Here is a 23619-nt window from a genome sequence, read left to right as displayed (position 1 = left end):
TAGAGAGCACCGGCAAAATAGATGGCTTCAGTAAACCTATAACAGAAAGAAAAGGCTCCGGCGGTGGCTCTTCCACCCGGGGGCACTCCGACGATCAAGTCAGTATATCTCTCAAAGATAACCAAGTGCTAAACTCACTATTCAAAGCATAAAACTGCGTACCTTAGACCCACGGGGGTGCCTCTCTTTTATAGTTTACTCAATCCTAGTCCCACTAGAAGCCTGACTTCTATGGACTCCCATTCAGTGCTTACTTTGAATTTCTTAAGAGATAAAGATAAACTCCCTAAGAGCTTTATCCTTATCTTAGCAAAGTCTTCTCTTTACTCTAGGACTCTTGCCCCTTATCCATTATCCGCTTATCTCGGATTCCGATATCTTCGGAAATAACCTCGGCCTCACCGAGATAACCTTGGCGTCACAACCAGGACATGTGGCACTTCGGCTGACACGTCGGCGTCACCTTGCCACGTGTTGGTATTCAGAAAATACATCCCCACAATAACTTTAGAAAATGAGGAAGGAAGATCAAATTAAAAACAAAATTTGCTTGGCATAGTAATTCCATATTATTTTTCTTGTTATTATTGTTATGTTTCTAAAGCATGTGGGTTTCCTCCTCATCCATGATTGTATGAAGATTGTGATTGCCATTTGAAAGCCCCGAAAACTAAATTTCCATGTCACTTTTCACTACCTCTTGCTTCTCTTCCCCTCTATCCTCGGCATTATTCTTTGCATTCATTTCTTTGTTCTTTCCCCAAAGAACAGCATAGAGCCCCATAACGATCAAGCAAGACCCTACAACACTGATAACAAACCGCATAAAAGAATGATCAGTTTATTTTGAAAGTGCTATAGTTGTTAATTCAAAGTAGATCATAGAATAACAAGAAATGAATGTCGATTCAAGTTTTTTTTTAAAAAAAAGACAAAACAAAACACACGTTCCAACATATATTTCCTCTTCAAGTAGACACCAACTAAGAATCGCCACGATAATGAGCAGCAAGGGATTGAACACTGAGACATACAAAGGACCTTTTCTCTGGATGCACATTAGGTAAAATGCTGCTGCAGTACACACAATTCCCTGAAATACACAGTTTTAATGATTTTGTTATTATTATTAGTGATTGTCTCAATTCACCTCACATCTTCATAAAAATTGTACATTTTACTTTAACACTCAGAACTAAAAATAGAAGGATTTAAAACAAAAAATCTTGTATTTCCTTCAACTATTATAATCCCCATGAGTCTTTTACAAAGAGACTATTAATATTAGTCGATACTAGACAATATCAATTTATATAGTATAACTATTTAAAAATTTAAAGTTTAGGTAATACATACCCCATAAATACTTGAAAAGGCTCGGATTCCAGGTGTCAACGACCAAGCAGAAATGTTATGGTCGGCACAAAAACCGATAATCCCACATTGAACGATCGCCATCAAACATACTAATGTTAATGTTGTGTTTGGTGCTGCATACTTCTCACTCATTTTTGCCTGTATAATTCAATTATAAATCAATAATATCCCAAAAAAAAAAAATCAAAATTATTAACCATAGTATTACGCAATATACTAATTACAGGTGTTTTGGGAAGGTTGTTAAATGTTGTTTTTTGACTTTTTTTGAGAGAACGAAGTGGGTTAAAAGTTGAAAAGTGATTTTTAATCCACTTACCAAAATAGGCCTTAGAAAATTGTGGCTATAACTAATTGCAAGTTTAACTAATTATAACTTGATGGTCTGTTTGTTTTAGTGAAAATATTTTTCAAAGAGGAGTGTTTCAAAAATTTGTATCTACAAACTCTAAAAATGATGAGCTAACTGTGCTAGTGGTAGTGGTGGCGGAGACATCGTAGGGTGGCAATTATGGTGATGATCGTGGTGGTGGTGCAAAGCTTGAAAGCTCAATTCGTAACTGCTAGAGCTAAATCTAAGGCTACCACCTTAGCTGTTCTAGTAGCTCCTTTGATTTAGCGTAGGGAGGGTTGAAGCTCTATAGGATAGTAGCTTTGGGTTATTTGAAAGCTATGCTATATAGGACGAGATAGCAACGGTTGGCTACTAGCTCTTGCTAGGCCTTTAGGAGCTATAGCTTTAGGAGAGAGAGGAGCAACTATCTTGCAAGAATTGTGGGTCCTAGATAGGATTGATTTGAGAAGTGAGTTAATTTTTTGGTTTTTTTATTTTTTTAGTTATTTTAATTTGAGGTTAAAAAGTTTTGTTTGGAAAGGACTTTTGATTTTTTTAGCTTTTTTGTGAGAAAAAAAATAAAATGATTATGAGTTAATCGTGATGTTTTGTCTTATTAAACTAAAAATTTTATTTTATTTTTTATGGTTAAAATAACCAAAAAAACCGCAAACTTTGGGGCTGTTTAGGAAGTGGTTTGGGCGGCTAATATAGCCCAAAATGAAAATCAGCCCAAAAGCTTAACTGTAGCAAACTTTTGCTTGATTTTCAAAAAAAAAAAAAAAATTGATTTTCAGTCGGCTGCTGCAGCAATGCAGCCTACACTGCCACCAACAGTGTAGGCTGCAGGTTTGCTAAATTAAATTATTATCCATATTCCTCAATCTTTTAAAAAAATAAAGTGAAGGGTAAATTTGTAATTTCAATTTAAACATCATTTTAAACACTTTTTTCAATACAACAATCAACCTAAAAATTTAACTCAACTTCTCAAACACAAAACTAAAATTATCTACTAAAATAGCCAAAAAATCAAATAGTCAACTAAAATAGCCACTTCCCAAACGAGACTTTTAACTTTCCACGTGAAGCCATATTTGTTGAGTGGTGATAATGGTGACAGTGAGAAGGTTAGTGTCCCAAATGTTTTTGCATTTAAAAAGTGACAATTTTATATCTAATTACACTAATTTTTTTTGTTGATCATAATAAGCTTTTTTTATCGATTAGATTTTTCGTTGTGTTGTACCAGCAACTAAAAACTGTAGAAAAAATATTTTTGAGAATAAAATAAAAATAAAAAAATGACTAGAAATTCAAAATTTGATCTCGGAATCAAGCAAAAAAATTTTATGCAAATATTTCACACGGTGTGTCCGGTTGTGTGATTAACTTATGTGTAAATAGAATATTAGAATTATTGTTTAGAAAAACATATTTTTGCCCGCACATAAAAAAGCATTAATTTTTAGGTAATATTAGGAACACCAAATTTTCTACCAAACAAATGACCAAATATCTCACATGGGTGTGGGGTCCGCAATATTTGAGACATTTGATCATTTATTTAGTAAAAAATTTAAGACTTCTAGCATTTTCCTTAATTTTTAATCATAAACAATTCACTAACTTTAAATGTTACTTTAAATGTTAGTAATTAAATGGTGATGATATTATCGATTGATTGGGATAGTACTTACTTGGATACTGAACCATATTGCCCAAGAGACAGTGCTTGCTATTATTAAAATGGGCCCAAGATGAACTTGGTGGCATGGTTGGTAGAGTTTTCTTTCCCCATGTTCTCTGCATACTTCCAATGAATGCTTGATCCCCCTATTCACTGTACGCCCATGGTACAATGACAACAACATTGCTCCACCTACACACACCACTGTCCCAAAAATCTTGGCTTGTCCTGCTTTTCTCTTAATTCCCACACTTTCCAACCTACCAAACATCAAAATATATATATTTTTTTGATAACTCAGGTATCCCCACAGCCGAGGCATGGGACTAATTCTGAGAGCTCTGAAGTTAACGACTAATTATGAGAGCTCTGAAGTTAACGACCGGGCAAACCTCCAGTGGCCCGCACAGTAACCCGTGGGGAGTGGGATTCGAACTTGGGACCTCCAGGAGGAGCAAACTCCCAGACCCCAGGTTTTCTTCCCTCACCCACTGGGCCACCCTTGCGGGTTACATCAAAATATATATATATATATATATATAATACATAATCATCATGTAGAAATAAAAATAGATGTAGATGAGTAATAAGCAATTCATGTGATATTTTTACAAATATGTAATAAAATACCCGAAAGGAGCCGCAAGAATAAAAGTGAGTGCGGGCAGCAAATTTGTGAGGGCACAGGCAATCGTAGGAGTAGAATTATGGAGCCCAACCAAGTAAAGAACTTTTTTTTTGATCAGACCAAGTAAAGAACTTGATTCATTGTTATCCTGTGCATTTCATCCCCACATAAATTACTTTAAAATAAATAAATAAACTGAACTCTATTTTTACAAAAGAAGGGTTGGGTTGAATGTTTTGTGATGAATTTTTTATTTTTTACGAAAAGACGTGTAAAAAATATAAAGAGAATAAAATTTTTAATTTTTTGATATAAATTGTTGACTTTTTAATTTTTTTACTGATTTTTTTAACTTTTTAATTAAACTCATCACTTGTCAAACGAGACCTTAAAAATTATAACTTATTTTTCAAAATAGGCCTAAATTTTAAAACTTTAAGATTCTCTTTATGAAATCTTAAAAAATAAAAATAAATCTTAAAAACGAAATCAAATAGAGTAATTGATTAGCGGCTGATTTAGAAATGTGTATCCTAGATGCAAGTTCTTTTATTTGAGGTGAGTTTCCCTTCAGTCTGTAATTAAATTAGAGGGTATTATTAGGTCTGTAGAAATTCATTATGAGTTCTGTTTTAATAATTCGAACTGTTCAATGTGTAGAATTCGTTGAGTACTATATGCTTGTAAAAAATCACGTTGATCGAACTTGAGGGTATTGTTGGATCCATGGGGCCACTACGGGTCTTGTTTTGATAATCCGGACCGTTCATTTTGTAAAACTCATCGAATATTATATGTCTATAAAAAGTCAAGTTGATCGGATATCGATAGCTACGTGATCAAATCAGTTTTGTATAAAAAAAAATAGATGGTGAAAAAATAAACGGTTGATAGAAATTTGATCCAATCAGATAGCTATCGATATCTGATCAGTGTGATTTTTTACAAACATATAGCAATCGACGATTTCTACACATTGAACGATTCAAATTATCAAAACAGAATCTGTGATAAGCCCCTATGAACTCAACAATACCCTCTAGTCCGATCATAGACTAGAGGGAAGTCAGCCCCCTTGCAATTTCATCGCCCATTCACTCTTAGCCACTGTTTGGGAAGTTGGTTTGGGTGGGTTTGAGACTATTTTAGTCACAAAAAATAAAATAGGATTTTTAGTCTAATAAGACAAAACATCACATCTAATCTATATCATTACATTATTTCTCTCACAAAAAAGTCAAAACAATCAAAAGCCCTAATCAAATCAGGCTTTTTAACTCTAAGTTAAAATAACAAAAAAAGTTAAAAAATCAAAAAGCCAACCCGCCTTCCAAACCAAGCCTATATTGGATGGAATTTCTCCATTGAGTCAGGCCATCAAATCAATAAGATAATGATCATTTTTAAATTAAACTAATTTAATTATGTTAATATCATATTTAATTACACTACAATATTAAAATTTCAGATTTTAAAATATTCATTGTAGCAATGTATATACTATGATCTCTTTTGAGAAATAAATTAAAAATTACTTCTTAACTTTTAACCTATTTTTGGTCATATCATTTTTTTACATTTTTTTTTTGAAAAAGTAAAAAAAAAAAAAAAAAAAAAAAAAAAAAAAAACAACTTTTAACCATCTTCGCAAAATACTCCTATATTTTTAAAATAATTCAATTTATATCATAAAATGTAATTATGTTTAACTGATTATGTATTCACATTTACTTTAAATTATAATTTTAATCAAAAATTGTAATACAATAATTAATATTTTAAAAAATTTCAATTCGTGGGCTTAATTCAAACATTAAAATAAAATGTTTAGTATTTTTTTGATGTAATGGCTTCAAATTGTATTTTGAACTAAAATTATTTCAATATGGTGGTTAATATTTCTTTTTATTATTTTATTAATTTTATTGAATTTATATATATGTATTTTTAAATGACTGTGACATTTTTGGAGGGCAATATAATTAATTTACAAAATTCAATGCTCACAAATTTAGAGCATAGAAATTTCATATGATGCTTCTATGGTATCAAATTTGGCGTGATAAATAGTATTATGATAATTGTGACACAATAAATTGCACATTAGTGTAGTAAATTTTTATATCTATTATGTCAAATTTTATCAATAGCACAATAGTTAACACATGCTTTAAAATTGTTCACTCAAATAAAATTATGTGAAGTTTATAAAAAAAAAATTAACAAAGTTTAGCTAAATATTATCTCAATCCAACTAACTTTAATCCATCTAACTGGAATGATCAAATATTTCCTGTATTCTGCCTACAATTTTTAATCAAATGCCAAAATTCATTTATGGTGTGATCTCACAATAACAAGATTCTATATACACTATTGATTTAAAATTTTGAGTAAATTGTTTGTTTCTTTTCTGGAGACTTTCTACTTTTGCATTTGTTATTCAAAATCTCATCGCATTATACTCTCGTTTGGGATATGAGTTGATTTTTTAACTTTTTAATTTTTTGACTATTTTAGTCTGAAGTTAAAAAGTCTCGTTTCAAATGAGTTTTTTGACTTTTTTAACCTTTGTGAAAGAAAAAATGAAATGATTATGGTTTGAAAATGACATTTGTCTTATTGATTATTTAAGTCTATTTTGCATTTTTGTGACTAAAATAGCAAAAAAAAAGCTTATGCCAAACATAGACTATTAATCATCTACTCTTTAGGGTGTGTTTGTTTGGACGGACTGGATAAGGGGGGGTTGAAATCCACCGGATTATTAGTCTTGGGATACATTGCTCCAGACTATTTGGTTGGACTGGATTTGTATCCCATATTTGTTTTGTCATGGGATTAGATATCAGGAAAGGAGTATTTGGTTGGATAGGATATGAATCCTATGTTTGTTTGGGATATTATGGAGAGGATAAATGCTCAAATGACTATTTTACCATTTTCAATTATTTACTAAGTAATAGCAATATTAAACATATCTTTAATATTTTAATTATTTTTAGCTAGATTAAATAAAAAATTATTTTATTTTATTTTTTACACACTTAAATAAATTTATTTTTTTTAATTAAATAAATTAAATAAACAAAATATCAATAAAAATATATGTTATTTTTAATTAAAATTTTAAATAAATTTATTTTAAAAAATAATTATTATTAAATAATGAAATTAAATAAAACATCTATTAAAATTTAAATAATGAAATTAAATAAAATATAAATTTTTTTAAATAAAATATCTATAAAAAAATTATTTTAAAACATTAAATAAATAAAACATCAATAAAAATTAAATAAAATTATTTTATTTTTAGATTGACACATTTAAATTTTATTGAATTTTACTAAATATAATATACAATTAAATAGTAGATGGTCAAAATAGTCATTTTACCCCCTTATCTCATATCCCTCCTTATCCCCCCATTTGTATCCCACCCTCCTCCATGGGACACAATAGTCCTACATATTTGGGACTAATAGTCCGAAACAAAATTGAAAACCCAAACAACAGACTATTAATTTGGAGGGATTGTTAGTCCAATTCCATGGCCTTATCCCTCAAAAACAAACACCACCTTAGAGTTTAGTTCCATGGTATGAAACTGGACAATTAATCGAGCATATTTATAGTTTAGTTTCTTTTCTGAAGACTTTCGACTTTTGTATTTGTCATTCATAGTCTCATGATATTATTGATCATGTACTCTTAGGTGATGAAGTAGTTAGGCCAACAACCCAACCCAGGCAATGCAAGTTCTTTTATTTTTAAGGTACCTATGTTCCATTCTCCACTCCACTCCACTCAATTGGATAGAGTTTCTTCAAGCTTCGTTTGGTTATGTATTTTTGATTAAAATTAACACACAAAAAAAGTCAAAAAAATTAAATCATAATCATTATATTTTTTCTCTCACAAAAGTCAAAAAATCAAAAAAATCAAACCAAACGAGTCTAAAAAGTCTCAGTATAAAAAAACCATCTGAAAAAGCTAATGTCAAACGAAAGCTCATTGAGGTTAGGCAATCAAATTAATAAGATAATGACTATTTTTAAAAAATTATACTATTTTAATAATGTTAATATCATATTTAATTACACTATAATATTAAAATATCATAATTTGAAATATTCGCCCTAGCAATGTATATACAACATTTTTAAAATGATTCAATTTATATCATCCAAAGTTTAACTGATTATTACGTATTCACATTACTTTAAACTATAATTTTAATTAAAAAATTGTAATCCAATAATTAATATTTCTATTTATTGGCTTATTTCAAACTAACATTTAATAAATTTAAATAAAGTGTGTTAGTATTTTTTTAAAGTAATGGCTTCAAATTGTATTTTGAACTAAAATTATTTTAACATGATGGTTATTATTTCCTTTTATTAATTTCTTAGTTTTATTGAATTTATATGTTGTTTTTAAATGACATTGACATTTTTTTAGGATAATGTGGGGGCGGATAATATGAAGAATCAGAAGCGTACTCTAGAAGACAGATATTACTCGGCTCTTTCCTGCACGATCAGGAAGCCGAATAAAACAGATAAGCCGAGTAGATACTGAACTATGGAGCCGAGTAAATAAAAGGATAATGAGTGAAAAGCGGACCTGGCCCTGAGGCCCAGGAAACGAGTATAAATAAAGGAACAACAGACTAAGAAAAGCAGGTAAGAATTGTTGTGCTTAACTTAGAATATAAGTAATCTTGAGAGTTGAGACTGACTTTTCCGTCGGAGTGCTAATTCCAGCACCCCCGACTGGAGTATTGGTTCCTTTTCAGGTGACTATTAGCGGATCACGAGCGTCTCCCAAGATCAAAAGAGTATTTCCAAACCACTTCTCCACAATTGGCGCCGTCTGTGGGAATATTCAAGCATATCCATGGCAGGCGTGACGGAGGACCCTCCAATAGTCACTGATGAAACCACGCGGAGAGACGATCTCACTCCACCAAACATGCTTGGACCGAACACCATCCCCGTAAGACGCGCTCTGAATTTCACCTCACCCTCGACTCTAGAGCATGAAGCAATGCAAGTGATCATGGAACAGGCAAAGCAAAACGAACAAAGGTTGGAGAACATAATCGCAGAAAACGAACGTCTTCGTGAAGATTTGGCCTTGGAAGTGGCGATTCCAAACAAGCTGTACGCCTAAATCCGGAACGACCTCCGAAGGCAGGTGGTCGACGACCTCGAGCCCGACAGAACGACATTAATAGCGACTCCGACTCGTTATCCCCGGAGCCCAGGAAGAAGGGGCGACCTGAAACTACCAGTTCTTCTGAAGAAAGTCCCCGTATAAGGCACAAGCGAAGAAGGAACAGTTCGGACGAAGATCAACACGACCCATTCGTACGACGGATTGCGAAGGTAGTCTTACCCAAAAAATTCAAAGCACCGTCATTCACCTTGTACGACGGCAAATCAAACCCCACCGACCACATCCGCCACTACAAGCAAGCTATGACGTTGCATGCAGACGACGAGGTCCTCATGTGCCAAATATTTCCCAACAGTTTGAGACCGTTGGCTATCAGGTGGTATTAAAAATTGGAGCCGGCTTCGATCAAAACCTTCCACCAATTACAGAAATCCTTCAGGACCAGATTCATCACTAACGAGGTCCAGCCAAAACAAGCCGACTCTCTCTGGGCAATGCAAATCCTGCCAGGAGAAACACTAAGAGCATATTCGTCGCGATATTGGGAATGCTTTAATCTTGTTGATGACGCTTGCAACGACTCCATGGCTATCACCGCCTTCAAAATGGAATTACATCTAGATAGTGCCCTCGACAGTTCCTTGACTAGAAGACCCCCCAAGACAGTCTCTGGGTTGATGAAGAAAGTGGAGGAATACTGCAAAGTGGAAGATGACGCCTTGCGGGTTAAAGCCGGACACATGGCCAACAAAACGGCCGCTCCTGAAATTTCTCAGCCAATAAGTTCCGTACCACCTCAGAGCCCCAAACCACGACAGAGGGCTAAACGAGACAAGAAATGGGATTCTCGCCAATCAAGCGATCAATGCTCACACCGAGCAAATGAGACTCTGCAAGTTGATAGTAGGCGCACAAAGGGCGCCGACAAGAAATACACGGAGCTGTTAGAGTCAATCAGCTCGGTTATGTCCAAAATCAAACATCTTCTGTTCTTCAAATGGCCGTCCAAAATGGTGGGACCTCCTGACACAAGAAGTCGGGATAGGCGGTGCGAATATCACAAAGATCACGGCCATGATACGGACAGTTGCTATGCTTTGAAGGACCACCTTGAGGAATTGGCACAAGATGGTCGGCTCCAGTAACATGTCCGAAAGAGCGCAATCAAAACAGTTTCCCTTCGGTAGGATTCACTTCCGCTCGGCGTCATTCATATGATATACATCCTTCCAACGCCTCTTATCATACACACGATTCGGTCAGCCCCCCAGAAGCAACGCGCACTGACGAAACTGATTCACAAAGTTCCGAGTATTATCTTCGACGATTCCGATCTTATCGGCATAACACTCTCCCATATTGATCCATTGGTCATTGAACTTCACGTAAACCAATTTACCGTTGAACGCGTCCTCATAGACCAGGGGAGCACTTCGAAGGTCATGTATTACGAGACCTTCATCAAACTCGGCTTCAATGAATTAGACCTGTCTCCGGCTCCTCATCCATTATTCGACTTCAACGTAAATCCAAAGTACCCGTTGGGGAAAATCACACTTCCCGTTCGAGCGGGCTCCCAAATAGTGGATGTGGAATTCTTGGTCGTTAAGCTCCCTTCGCCGTATAATCTCATTAAGGGGCGAACTTGGTTGCATACTATTCAGGCCGCCCCAAGCACCTATCATCAGCTGTTACGCTTCCCGACCAAACACGACATTGAGCAAATCCGTGGTTCCCAGTAATTTGCACAAGCATGTTATCTCCTCTCTGGAAAGACACCAACAGAGTCGCAGGTCAACTCCACTAAAGCCACGGAAGCCCTAGGCGATACCAGCAACAGCTTGCCAAGTCGCGTAGTCAATGCGTTCAGCTGCGTCGCCGCACCGGGAGAGTTGATCCTGAAGGTACTTCCGGGTGACAAGAAACCGGTTAATGAAAAATTGGGTCCTAACTGAAACGGCCATTATTGAATAGATTCCATATCGGCTAAGAAATATGTCAGGAAGAAGTCTGCCACGGCCATGGAACCTGACGCACTTGCGAAAATTTTGTCATTAAACCCGACTTGTGGGGAATGATCCTAGCTCTAAATAATTCCCCATGTACACATTCCACTTTTGAAATGCAAGGATTCTTGTTGAAAAGTTGTAATCCTACCCAATGCCGAATATAATTAAAAAGTGTTGCGATGGGAAAAGCCTCCGGATTCGGAGTGCCCTTCGTGGATACCATGATGGGCCGATTAAAGCCTCCAGATTCAGAGCGCCTTTTGTGGATAACATGATTAGCCGATTAAAGCCTCCGGATTCGGAGCCCCTTTCGTGGATATCACGATTGGCCAAAAAGCCTTCGAATTTGGAGCGTCCTTTGTGGATATCACGATGGGCCGATTAAAGTCTCCGGATTCGGAGCGCCTTTCATGGATATCACGATGGGCCGATTAAAGTCTCCGGATTCGGAGCGCCCTTCGTGGATATCACGATTGGCCAACAAGCCTCCGAATTCGGAGCGCCCTTCGTGGATATCACGATTGGCCGATTAAAGCCTCCGGATTCGGAGAGCCCTTCGTGGATATCACGATTGGCAAATTAAAGCCTCCGGATTCAGAGTCCCATCAGCGCATGACGTCGTTGGGCCGAAAAAGCCTCCGGATTCGGAGCACCCTTCGTAGATATCACGATTGGCCAAAAAGCCTCCAGATTCGGAGCGCCCTTTGTGGGTATCACGATGGGCCGATTAAAGCCTTCGAATTCAGAGCGCCCTTTGTGGATATCATGATTGGCTAAAAAGCCTTCGGATTCGGAGCGCCCTTTGTGGATATCATGATGGGCCGATTAAAGCCTCCGGATTTAGAGCACCCTTCGTTGATATCAGTATTGGCCGATTAAAGCCTCCGAATTCGGAGCCCCAACGGCGCATGACGTCGTTGGGCCGAAAAAGCCTCCAAATTCGGAGCACCCTTCGTGGATATCACGATTGGCCGATTAAAGCCTCCGGATTCGGAGCGCCCTTCGTGGATATCAAGATTGGCCGATTAAAGCCTTCAAATTCGGCTGACCAAATAATGTTCCACCGGGCGACGCTCAAGGACCGTATAATGCTTAATTAAAGTAGGGATATGCAAGTTCAGCCAGCACAACCACATGAACAAAACAGAACGTGCCAACATTCGAAATAATATGTTTAATTCAACATAAAAAATTCAGAACGAGATATATGCACTTTTAAAATAACATATTTTATTCGATTAAACAGTAATTACAAAAACGTAATCCGCGTTCGAGTATTACAATATCTATTTTTATACGGCGTCGCCTTCGTCCTCGCCCCTCTCAAACTTCGAAGGTGAAAAAGGGGAAGTGGTCGCGTTGGTACAGCGGCAGCACCGAATCGACGCCCACGCTAGAAGGAAGGGCATCCGCAGCTTGAAAAGCTTTGATCTGGCCGCGCTTGAATCCACGATGTTCACACGGATGAGGCAATCACCCTCGAGGTGGAGAGCTTTGACACCATAGACAACGTCAAGGCCAAGATCCAGGACAAGAAAGGAATCCCCCACAAAAACAGTAACTCTCAACGGTCGCGGCGCTACGTCGGCCTCATTTCTCGGTCACGGTTGTGAAGAACTTCCCCTTTGCTGTTTCTCCCTTCGGGGTGATCTGCTTCGACAACTTGGGGCTGATGTTTTTCTCGTTCTTTGAACGCCCTACCTCTCGCACGGGTGGGTTCCCTACTACGATTCATTGCAGTATTAAGCTCAGCCAAAGTTCGAGGCGATTTATTTCTAACGCTTGCAGTGACCCCGAGGCGATTTCATTAAACATTGAACTCCAAAAGACGGACGCCGATCGATATTGGCCACAGCCATTCCATGTACTAATTTTCGGCTTTTCGAAGTTAAAATGGCCCAATTATCTAAACGGCAGTTAAAGATGGGAGTTTTCGGATTCGGTACCCTATCGGCACACGACGTCTTTTAGCTGAAAAAGCCTCCGAATTCGGAGCGCCCTCGGCGCGTGACGCCTCTGAAGTCGAAATAAACGTGTGCCGAATACAAATTACAACTAAACAAAGTTGAAACAGGCAAAATTGAAATAAACAATGTCCTATTCAAATTAGATTGTTCAAGCCGTATAAACGTAATACGTGCGCACATTCTGAATAAATTGTGTACTAATATAAAATGCATAATAAGTGCATTACAAATTAAGAACTCTTAACCGCCATACGATGAAGTGATTGTTGCTATCGAAAGGTTCAATACTGAAATTTGTAATTTTTTCAAGCATGAAAATGTCGATTTCTACTGATTTATCTTATTTTTATAAAACCATTTAAAATTAGAGAATTTTGACTTTGTTGTTGCATCTGGAACAGTCTGTTTAGCTTAGGATAAGGCTTCATTGCTATTCTTAGGCCTTATTGAAAATTCCCAAAACATAAGGGCCAAATTGCAATTTACCCAAAATCAGGGGCCAAACTAAAATTTCTCCAAAATCCATGGGCAAACTAAAATTTTGGAAACTTGTGTCGAAATATTTCTTGTCAAGGATGGAATAATCCATTACCGGTCGCTAAAATCAGCAAGTTTTGCCATCGTGACAAAATATTTAAGGTAAAAGACCCAGAGCCCCTTTTCCCCCACCCCCTTGACCCCTTTTTGATCTGATTGGTCAATTTTTTTTTTTTTTTACCTTCTCCTCCAATCACCACCCGCTACACGTATGTGTGGGGGGGGGGGGGGGAGGGGGAGAGGGGGAGAATTGGAGGGTCTTCTATCAAAGCCCAATATTTAATTGTTAGTTTCCAAAATTTACAAGTTTTGCAGGAGAAGACGTGTGTGACACGTGGAGTGCTGACCAATCTCATTAACTTTGATGGGAAGGAATGATTCACCTTGGTGTTTGTTTGAGATGATTTTTGTGCCATAGAACTCGTATTGATGAGATGTACCTCTTAGAGCATCTCCAATGGTAGTAGGCATTTTACCTATCTAAATATTACTATAAAGTATACATTTTATTTTGCCTATCAACTATTTTATGTTTCTACTCCAACCATGCTCTTTATTTTAGTTATTCATCCAAATATTATTAACTTTATAGAATGTCACGTCAGCAACAATGATAGAGGGAAATAATCTTAATGATTAAATACATTTTGCCTAGCCTTGAAGGCTAACTACATGTAGCTAGTGAATGTGAGCTGAGCCAAAATGCTTAATCATATGCCTAGTGTATTGGAGTTGAAAAAAGTGAGTCACATTAGACATTTTGACTAACAAGCATCATATGCCTAGTGGAAAATCAAGCATTTTGACTAACAAATTGATTTTGAGATAGTTGTGGAAAATCACATATAGTGGTGATTCTATAAAATTTTATATGGAATCACATAAAAAATTTTAAGTTTTACAAATTTTATTAAAAAAAATTAAACTAATTTATTTGAATTCCTCCTCCTTCAACTAAAATGAACTTTTGATAAAATACTATCGTCTTAAAAAAAAAAATTTTAAAAATGCATAAACTTTTACAATCATGTTTGACAATGTGTCATTTTTTTGAATCATCACATGATAATCTCATTGTCAATAATATCAAACAGATCTTATTTTTATATACGTGATCAAGCAACCATTCCATTATTGATCTTTCATTTGGTTTGAGTGTTGAAACCAGAAATAATAGAGAATGACTAGGTTTCTAAGGAGTTTTGATTTCTGATGCCCCTTTTCTTTTCTTTTCTTTTTTTTGACGAGATCAATAAATTATTAAATAAAATTTTTATCATAAAAAGTAAATAAAAAAAATTAAGAGACTTTTGTTAGGGTGATGAGTAGATGGGACCCATCACCCCTGTAAATGCGTCGACCCCGATCCCATAAAACTGTATCCTCATACCAATTTGTTGTGTCTAGGGTCAAGAACCAAACACCAATACACAATCACACAATATAGACAATGACATTTACCTGATTTCACAATACGCCTATGTCGACATGCAGTGAATTGCACTATTTGGAGAGAAATTCAAAATTGTTTCTCACTCACCTCACCTCACTCTACACGTCTCACTCATTTCACCTCACTCAAAACTTCTGCACTCGAAGCTTCTTACTCATCTCACAGTACTGTAAACTTTGAACCCATCCCATACACTCCCAACACTATTTATATTTGCAATTAGAGGGTCAAATTTAGCACAGCCATCGAATAGCACCAACAAGATTTATAATAGCCACCCTACAACAGAGTAGCTCGATTGAATCTCAAGCGCCAAATCTATTGCTGCAATTCGCATCCATTCTTTTCTTCTTTTACAACGATGTTTGACTTCTATGCTTTTATGAATCAGAGATAGTAAACAACACTTGTCATTACCGTCGGCTCGGCAACCATGGATATATAATTTTTTAACCATAATGTTGTTCCATGCTCTGCTTCATTACTTATTAGCAAGAATATCATGCAACATTTGAGTAAGGAAATATATATATTTTTTTTTCTTTACGATTCGATTTTTTCATTGAAATAATCAGAAAATTTTAGTGACATTACAATCTAACTGTTCCCTTCGCTTTTCTTTGCCATTTTTTGCGATTATTCAACACAATACAAATTAGACTTACAATTGTCAATTAAGACAGTTCACTTAGCACAGACCCGGTATTGATGTTATTTGCATGCCAGAGCCCCTCTGCATCATTTTTGTTACACCAACTGAACAGATATTGGGGTACGAACAAAGTGCATGGTGTTAAAAAAAGCCAAGGCCAGAAAACCTTCAACAAATGTGTTATTTGGGCTTGTGGTAGGCGGCTAAATGTCACTTGATATGTCATTTGTTGGTTCACCTCGGGGAAGAAAAGGCTTTTAGTACTGACAGACACATCAACACCTTGAGGTAAACCAAAATAGAAGCCATAAGACGAATTAGCTTGCCCAACATTTGTCACTGTCCTTGTGTATGTCTGATTGATAGACCCCAATGTGATAGAAAAGGAAGGATAATTTAGTTGTGCTTCTGGTATGATCGATACGTTCAAGCATTGCACCGGGCTGCTTGTGATGAGAGCAATCTCTTTGTCAGTATAACCCAAGCCGCATAGGTAATCAACAGGTTTAAGATCATAAACAAGCGCTGGATCAACTGCTTTTGATGGGTTGACATGTCCTGCACCAATGGCAAAGATGTCAGCCGGTAGTAACCTTTAATCAACAATCCGACTGTTTCCCAAGTTTCGCTGATTAGCAGTAGTCAATGATTGCAGACATTGGGGTGCAGGAAATCATATTGAATGTCGATATTGTGTCTGTCTTGTTTTTGACAGAGACGGGCCATGCGGCTAGAATGCTCACACCCGGACCAATGATGTCGGGTGTCAAGATGCCAGGGCTTTCGAAGCTTGGGCCTCTTGATGAGAAGGAAGCAACTGCCGGAGCAGAGAGGTCTCCGATAATGGTGCCTTTAAACATGATTGTGAGATATGTGAGATATCTGAATGAATGTTGTATTTTCTATATAAATTGGTTACAAGAGTGATGCTCATTTATAGAGGAAGCACCGAAAGGAGAAGACAAAAGCTATGCATAATAATGAAAGTGTGTGAGTGGTGTTTGGCCTTTACAACCGAAAGAAAAGAATCCTATGCTTTCTATGCTCTATCCTATAATATATTATACTATATACATTATACATTACATTATACATTAACAACACATTATACATTAACAGCCCCCCTCAAACTCAAGGTGGAAAAACATTAACCAACTGGAGTTTGGAGACAAGTTCAACGAAGCGGCCAGGAGAATGAGCTTTGGTGAAGATATCAGCAGGTTGATCAACAGAAGAGATCGGATGGAAATGGACAGTACCACGAATAACGTGTTGACGAATAAAATGACAGTCAATCTCAATGTGCTTGGTGCGATCATGAAAAACATCATTGTGAGCAATTTGAAGAGCACTGTGATTGTCACAAAAGAGGTCAGTAGCACCAGTGGGGGTAACACCTAGGTCAGCAAGAAGCCAACGAAGCCAGAGAAGCTCCTGAGTAGTATCAGCAAGAGCACGGTATTCGGCCTCGGTACTGGAACGAGCAGTAAGAGATTGTTTTTTTCTGCGCCAAGAAATAAGAGAATCACCCAGAAAAAAGCAGAACCCAGCAGTAGAGCGGCGATCAGTAGGATCGCCAGCCCAATCAGCATCGGAAAAAGCACGAAGCTGGAGAGAGGAGCGGACGGAATAATGAAGACCATGAAACATGGTGCCTTTGAGATACCGAAGGATACGAATTAAGGTAGCATAATGAGGGGTACAAGGAGCCGACATAAACTGGCTGACAATATGAACGGCATAGGCAATATCAGGACGAGTAACAGTGAGATAGACAAGACTGCCAAGCAACTGACGATATAGGGTAGCATCAGAGAGAAGAGTGCCATCAAGAGGTGTAAGACGACTCTGAGGCTCGAAGGGAGTAGAGACAGTCTCGCAATCCGTAAGACCAGCACGGGTGAGAAGATCAGAGGTATACTTAGCCTGAGAAAGAAAAGAACCCGTAGAATAATGAAAGATTTCAAGACCTAAGAAATAGTTGAGAGGACCAAGGTCTTTCATCTCGAAATGATGGCTAAGAAACTGTTTAAGGTGAAGAATACCATCGATATCATCCCCGGTGATAATCATGTCATCTACATAAAGCAAAAGCAAGGTGGTCCCTTGAACTGTTTTTCGGATAAAAAGAGCAGTATCATAAGAGCTGAAGGTGAAACCACATTCATGAATAGTAGAGCTGAACTTGGCAAACCAAGCACGTGGAGCTTGTTTGAGACCGTATAAAGCACGCTAAAGTTTGCAGACTTTATGAGGTGGATAAGTAGACCCAGGAGGAGGTTGCATGTAGACCTCCTCGAGAAGAACACCATTAAGAAAAGCATTGGTCACGTCCAGTTGATAAAGATCCCATTATCGGGAGGTAGCAACAGCAATCAAGCTGCAAACAGAGGTGAGACGAGCAACAGGAGCAAAGGTCTCTTCATAGTCAATACCATATTCTTGGTTAAAAGCCTTTGGCAACAAGGCGGGCTTTGTAGCGCTCAATAGATCCATCATAACAAGTCTTGATTTTGTATATCCATTTGCAGCCAATGGCAGACTTGCCAGGAGGAAGATCAACAATGTCCCAAGTATGAGTTTTGTCTAAAGCCTGCAATTCAGTAGTCATAGCTTGCTGCCAAAGAGGATTAGAGCGAGCCTCACGATAGGAGGTCGGTTCATAAGTAGAAAAAGCAGTAGAACCAACAATAAAGTCACGAAGACGAGTAGAAGGTTGGGTTACCCGGCGTGGTCGAGCAGAAGGAGGATGAGCCAGAGGAAGAGACTCAGCAGGAGGGGAGGAGCCCGAGGGAGCAAGAGCAGGACCATCAGAGGGAGCAGGGGCATGGGACAGACCAGGAGGCAAGGCGATCTCGAGAGAGGCTGGCAGGGGCTGTGGAGTAAGCGGACCAGAAAACCCAAGAGAGGCTGGCAGGGGTGGTGGAGTAAGCTCATCAGAAAACAGATCGGTGGAAGGATCAGTAAAAAACAGAGAGGGTGAGGGAACGGACAAACGGAAGAGAGAGAGAGAGGAAAACATTTTGTGTTCCCAAAAGACCACATGACGAGAGATACGAAGTCGTTGGGAGAGAGGATCCCAATAACGATACCCTTTATGTTCAATACCATAGCCCAAGAAGCAACAAAGGCGGGAACGAGGTTCAAGTTTGGTACGTTCATGAGGTTGGAGAAGAACAAAACATGCAGAGCCAAAGACCCTAAGGTTGGTGTAAGGGAGACGGGTGCCATGCAGACGCTCATAAGGAGTGTGATTATGAATGACAGGTGTAAGGATACAATTGATAGTGTAAGCAGCACTCCCCAAAAATGTTCCGGACAAGAGGAAGACAGAAGAAGAGCGCGAGTAGTGTCGAGAATATGCCGATGTTTCCGTTCAGCACGTCCATTTTGTTGAGACGTACCGGGACAGGAACGATGAGGTTGAGTACCATGGCTCTAAAGGAAGGAAAGAAAGTCAAAATCTTTATATTCCATGGCATTGTCGGAGCGAAAAAGCTTAATAGTTTTAGAAAATTGTGTGTTAACCATTGCAGCAAAATTGTAATAAAGTTGTTTGAGTTCAGAGCGAGTTTTCATAAGAAACAACCATGTAAAATGGAAAAAATCATCTATAAAAACAACAAAATAGCGGGCGTCGCCCATAGTGGGAGTAGGAGAGGGTCCCCAAATATCAGAATGGATGAGATCAAATGGTGCAAGAGAAATAGAGTCACTTTTATTAAACGACAAAGCAGGTTGTTTAGCAAGTTGACAGGACACACAATCTAAAGCATCAGAACTTACAGGACCTAAATGACCACTAGAAATTAAAGTTTTTAAACGACCAACAGATAGATGGCCTAAATGACAGTGCCAAAGCTGAAAAGGAGATAAATGAGGAGCAGTGGTAGCAGTGGTAGGAGCTGTGATCTGAGAGGAATCCGGAACATGAAGATGGATAAGTTCGTAGAGGCGTCCATGCTTACGGCCTATCCCAAGAGTTTGCCTCGTCCGAGGGTCCTGCACCAGACAACCAGTATGGGAAAAGGTAACAGTTAGACCATGCTCACATAATTGACTAATGGAGATAAGATTTAAAGTGAGAGCGGGCATAAGATATACATGGGATAAAGAAAAGTGAGAGGTGGAAACAGAACCAACATGACTTACAGACAGAAGAGACCCATCAGCAGTATGGATAGAAGGAACATGAGGAGTAGAAGAGAGAGGAGTAAAAATAGTAGAGTCAAAGGTCATGCGATTACAACAAGCGGAGTCAAAGTACCAGGAAGTGTTACCTGCGGTGACAGACAAAGCAGTAGAGGGAGGGGTACCGGAATTCTGCCAAAAATGTTGAAACATGGCTTCGACATCTGTTTGAGAGAAGACTGGAGTGGAAGGATCTATAGGGACAGGGGAAGGTAAATCCTCTGAGGCAGCAGCAGCAGTGCGTTGAGTAGGGATTGGTTTAAACGGAATCCCAGAACGGTGTGAGGTGCTGCGGGAAAAATGCCCGGGGAAAGGACCATTGCGAGAGGCACGGACGGGATTGCGGAAGCAATCTTGCTGGAGATGACCAGGACCAGTCTTGTTGCAAAACCGACAAAGGTGAACAGGACAATTAACCAGAAGATGAGTCGACGGAAGACTACAATTTTGACAGTTGTTGCAGAAAGTTGACTTCTGTGGTGAAGGTGGGGAAGGAGAACTCCGAATCTGGGGAGTAGCAAGAACAGAGTCCACAGGGTGCGGATGGAGAGTACCAAACCGGGTTTCCTCTGACAGAAGTTCAGAAATTGCTTGCTCAAGAGTGGGTAAAGGAGTGTGATGAATGAGAGATGCGTGTACTGGCTCAAAACAGGAAGTAAGAGCCATGAGAAACTGAACCAAGCGATGTTGGTCATGGTAAGTAGTAAACGAGGTAGCATCCTTAGTACAATCCCATGGAGGTTTAGAAAGAGCGAGCTGATCCCAAAGATAATACATTTGGGAGAGGAAATCATTAATGGTCTGAGTTGTTTCTTGGCGCATACGGTGAAGATGACTCAGAAGCTGATATTGGTGAGCAAGGCCAGTAGTCTGATAGCGTTCTTGTAAAAAATTCCAGATGGCCTTGGCTGGAGAGGAAGCAGAGTCAAGTTGAAACTGACCAAACTGAAGGCTGATAGATGTAATAGAAGTATTGCGAAACCAAGTAATGATCTGATAGTTTTTACTATCCCAATCCTCCAGACGGTCGACATATTTGACAGCGGATTCCGTGGTGGCAGCGGATTCCGTGGTTGCTTGGATGGGTTTGCACACATCCCCAGTGATGATGCGCCAAAGTTTCTTTCCTTTGAGGAACCCATACATAGCTTGTGCCCATAAGACATAGTTAGTCCCGTCAAGAACAACGGAAATAGGGTGGTTAGAGGAGTCGAGGCGATCCATGAGGGAAAAATAGTACTATCGAGGTAGAATCTGAAAAATCCGAGGTTACCAGTGAATTCAGAGGGTCGAAATCAGTGGGAAAGGAGTGAACTGACCAAAAAATATGACCAGAAAGGCACTAAATTGGCTTGTCCAAGTGAGTGGACTGGTCTGGTCAACAATTCTAGTCAAACAGGATGATGTCACTGGCTACAAGGATGATATCACAGGCGCGGCGCACGTTAGCAGAGAAGTGCGCGGCGTACAATGGTAGAGGAGAACAAGCGACGCACGAAAGCAGCTAGGGCTGATGTCGGCTGACGTCAGAAACACGCGGCTCACGTTAGCAGATGAGGCCGCGGCACACAATAGCACGGGACAAGTGTATGAGACGCGTAGAGCGCGTTTGAGAACGAGGAAGCGCGTGGCCTGAAGTTCTGGCGGCGCGTGAAGGCACGTGGAACGTCGGCTGTTGATGAATTTGGTGGCGTTGGATTCGTCGTGAGGAGACGAAAGTACTGGTGTGGTCCAATATGGAAGTTAGATAAGGTCGAGATATGCAACAATCTGTCAAAATGTGATGCAGACGAGATACACAGCAATCTGCTAAGCAAAAAAATGTAGTGCAGCGGAAGAAGAGATTAGGCAAAACACCTGTGCTCTGATATCATGTGAGATATGTGAGATATCTGAATAAATGTTGTATTTTCTATATAAATTGGTTACAAGAGTGATGCTCATTTATAGAGGAAGCACCAAAAGGAGAAGACAAAAGCTATACATAATAATGAAAGTGTGTGAGTGGTGTTTGGCCTTTACAACCGAAAGAAAAGAATCCTATGCTTTCTATGCTCTGTCCTATAATATATTATACTATATACATTATACATTACATTATACATTATACATTAACAGCACATTATACATTAACAATGATTGTGGCCGTAGGTGTTGTTGTGGAATTTATGTAATCTAAGATCCATACTCCAGCGAAATAACTCACATGTGACGCAGGTAGGACATGAGCATTGGCTACTATACTATACCCGTCTTGCTCTGCGTTCATGAGAATCATGGCGGCTCCACCTGCGTCCTTCATCGTCTGCCCTTTGTCAATTCTTGCTATGTTACCACCTCTTTGGCATTACACTACTTTTCCTTTGACATCTGTGTCGTCCAATGATCCGGGTGCGCAGAAGGCAGAGTCTGGACTGTTCATGCCAGCATAGACAAGAGGCAACTGGGTTGATGGGAAATCACTAGGCTGGAATAGGGACTCTCCGTTAAATTGATAATTGTTTCCGAGCACTACCTGGGCTTGTGTTTGTCTGTCCAATGTACTTGCGCTGACAGTCAGAATCCATGGAGCCTCATTTGATAGCGAAGTGTTGAAGGGGCCTGAGTTACCAGCAGAGCAACTCACAAATACACCCTTTTTTATTGCACCAAATGCGCCCAATGCAATGCTGGGGTAATTCCGGTGTCCAAAAGACCAACAATGACACCCTTGCCATAGTTTGAGCCCAACCAGACACCCAAATTTTTATGCAACCCCAAGAAGCTGGGGCTGTGAGTTGTGTGCAACGGCAATATTCTTTGGGGCCGGGCGGACACAAACCCTTCAATCTTTTCCATGGCTTGAACTTCCTCAGCTGACAATCTGGCTGCAAACCCATCAACCACATTGTGATAAGAATACACTATGCGAGAAGAGATGGTTGGTTTGAGATTGCAGTGGTGGTGGGTAAAAATGAGTTGTACCATTCTTTAACTTCTTCAGGTCCAGAGAAAACTCTGTTTTCAGGCAAGTTTACAAGAACAATATATGTTTCCAACGTGTTTGGCTCATTGGTAAATCTTCGGAATAGAGTATTCACTTTGTGAGCTGTGGTGGGGTGGAAATTAAACAAGCAAATGAGGCTGAGAATCAACATCAAAGCGATGCTCAACTTCTTCATGATTGCTGAAGAAACTCGAGAGTGTTGATGGTTTGTGATAGTCCATCAACAACTCTACTTATATAGATTTCCAGAGAGAGAGAGAGAGAGAGATTGGAAAGTCCGATGGCCTGCATTCTGCCAAAAAAATAAAAAATAAAAATGTGACAATCTGTGGTTAGTTTGATGACAAATTGATTCTGTTAAAGAACAAAGGGGGCGATTAATCTGATGTTTGAATGAAAAAAACAGTACTTCTTTTGGATGAAGTTTATACTTTTGGATAATTTTGATGAAACAGTTGGTGTATCAACTGTTAATCTGATGCTTATGCAGACTGTGACTTTGGAATTTTGCCTGATTTTTGAAAGCTGTTTTAATAAAAACAGTACAAGGGTTTTCGATGGCATCATTGGCATGAATATTTTTATTATTAAGAATTCCATTATTATTA

At 38.6% G+C, this 23619-nt stretch overlaps 2 pseudogenes; both read right to left on the bottom strand.

Moving 5' to 3' along the window:
* Positions 1 to 635: 635 nt before the first annotated feature.
* Positions 636 to 11180, bottom strand: LOC114267273 (WAT1-related protein At1g09380-like; annotated as a pseudogene).
* Positions 11181 to 15929: 4749 nt separating this feature from the next.
* On the bottom strand, positions 15930 to 23186 carry LOC114267261 (subtilisin-like protease pseudogene; annotated as a pseudogene).
* Positions 23187 to 23619: the final 433 nt, after the last annotated feature.

The sequence above is a fragment of the Camellia sinensis genome, chromosome 13, assembly GCF_055761805.1.
Source record: "Camellia sinensis isolate YWXY chromosome 13, ASM5576180v1, whole genome shotgun sequence".
Lineage (NCBI taxonomy): Eukaryota > Viridiplantae > Streptophyta > Magnoliopsida > Ericales > Theaceae > Camellia > Camellia sinensis.
Note: the sequence above shows the minus strand (reverse complement) of the source record. Positions and strands in the feature narration are given on the sequence as shown.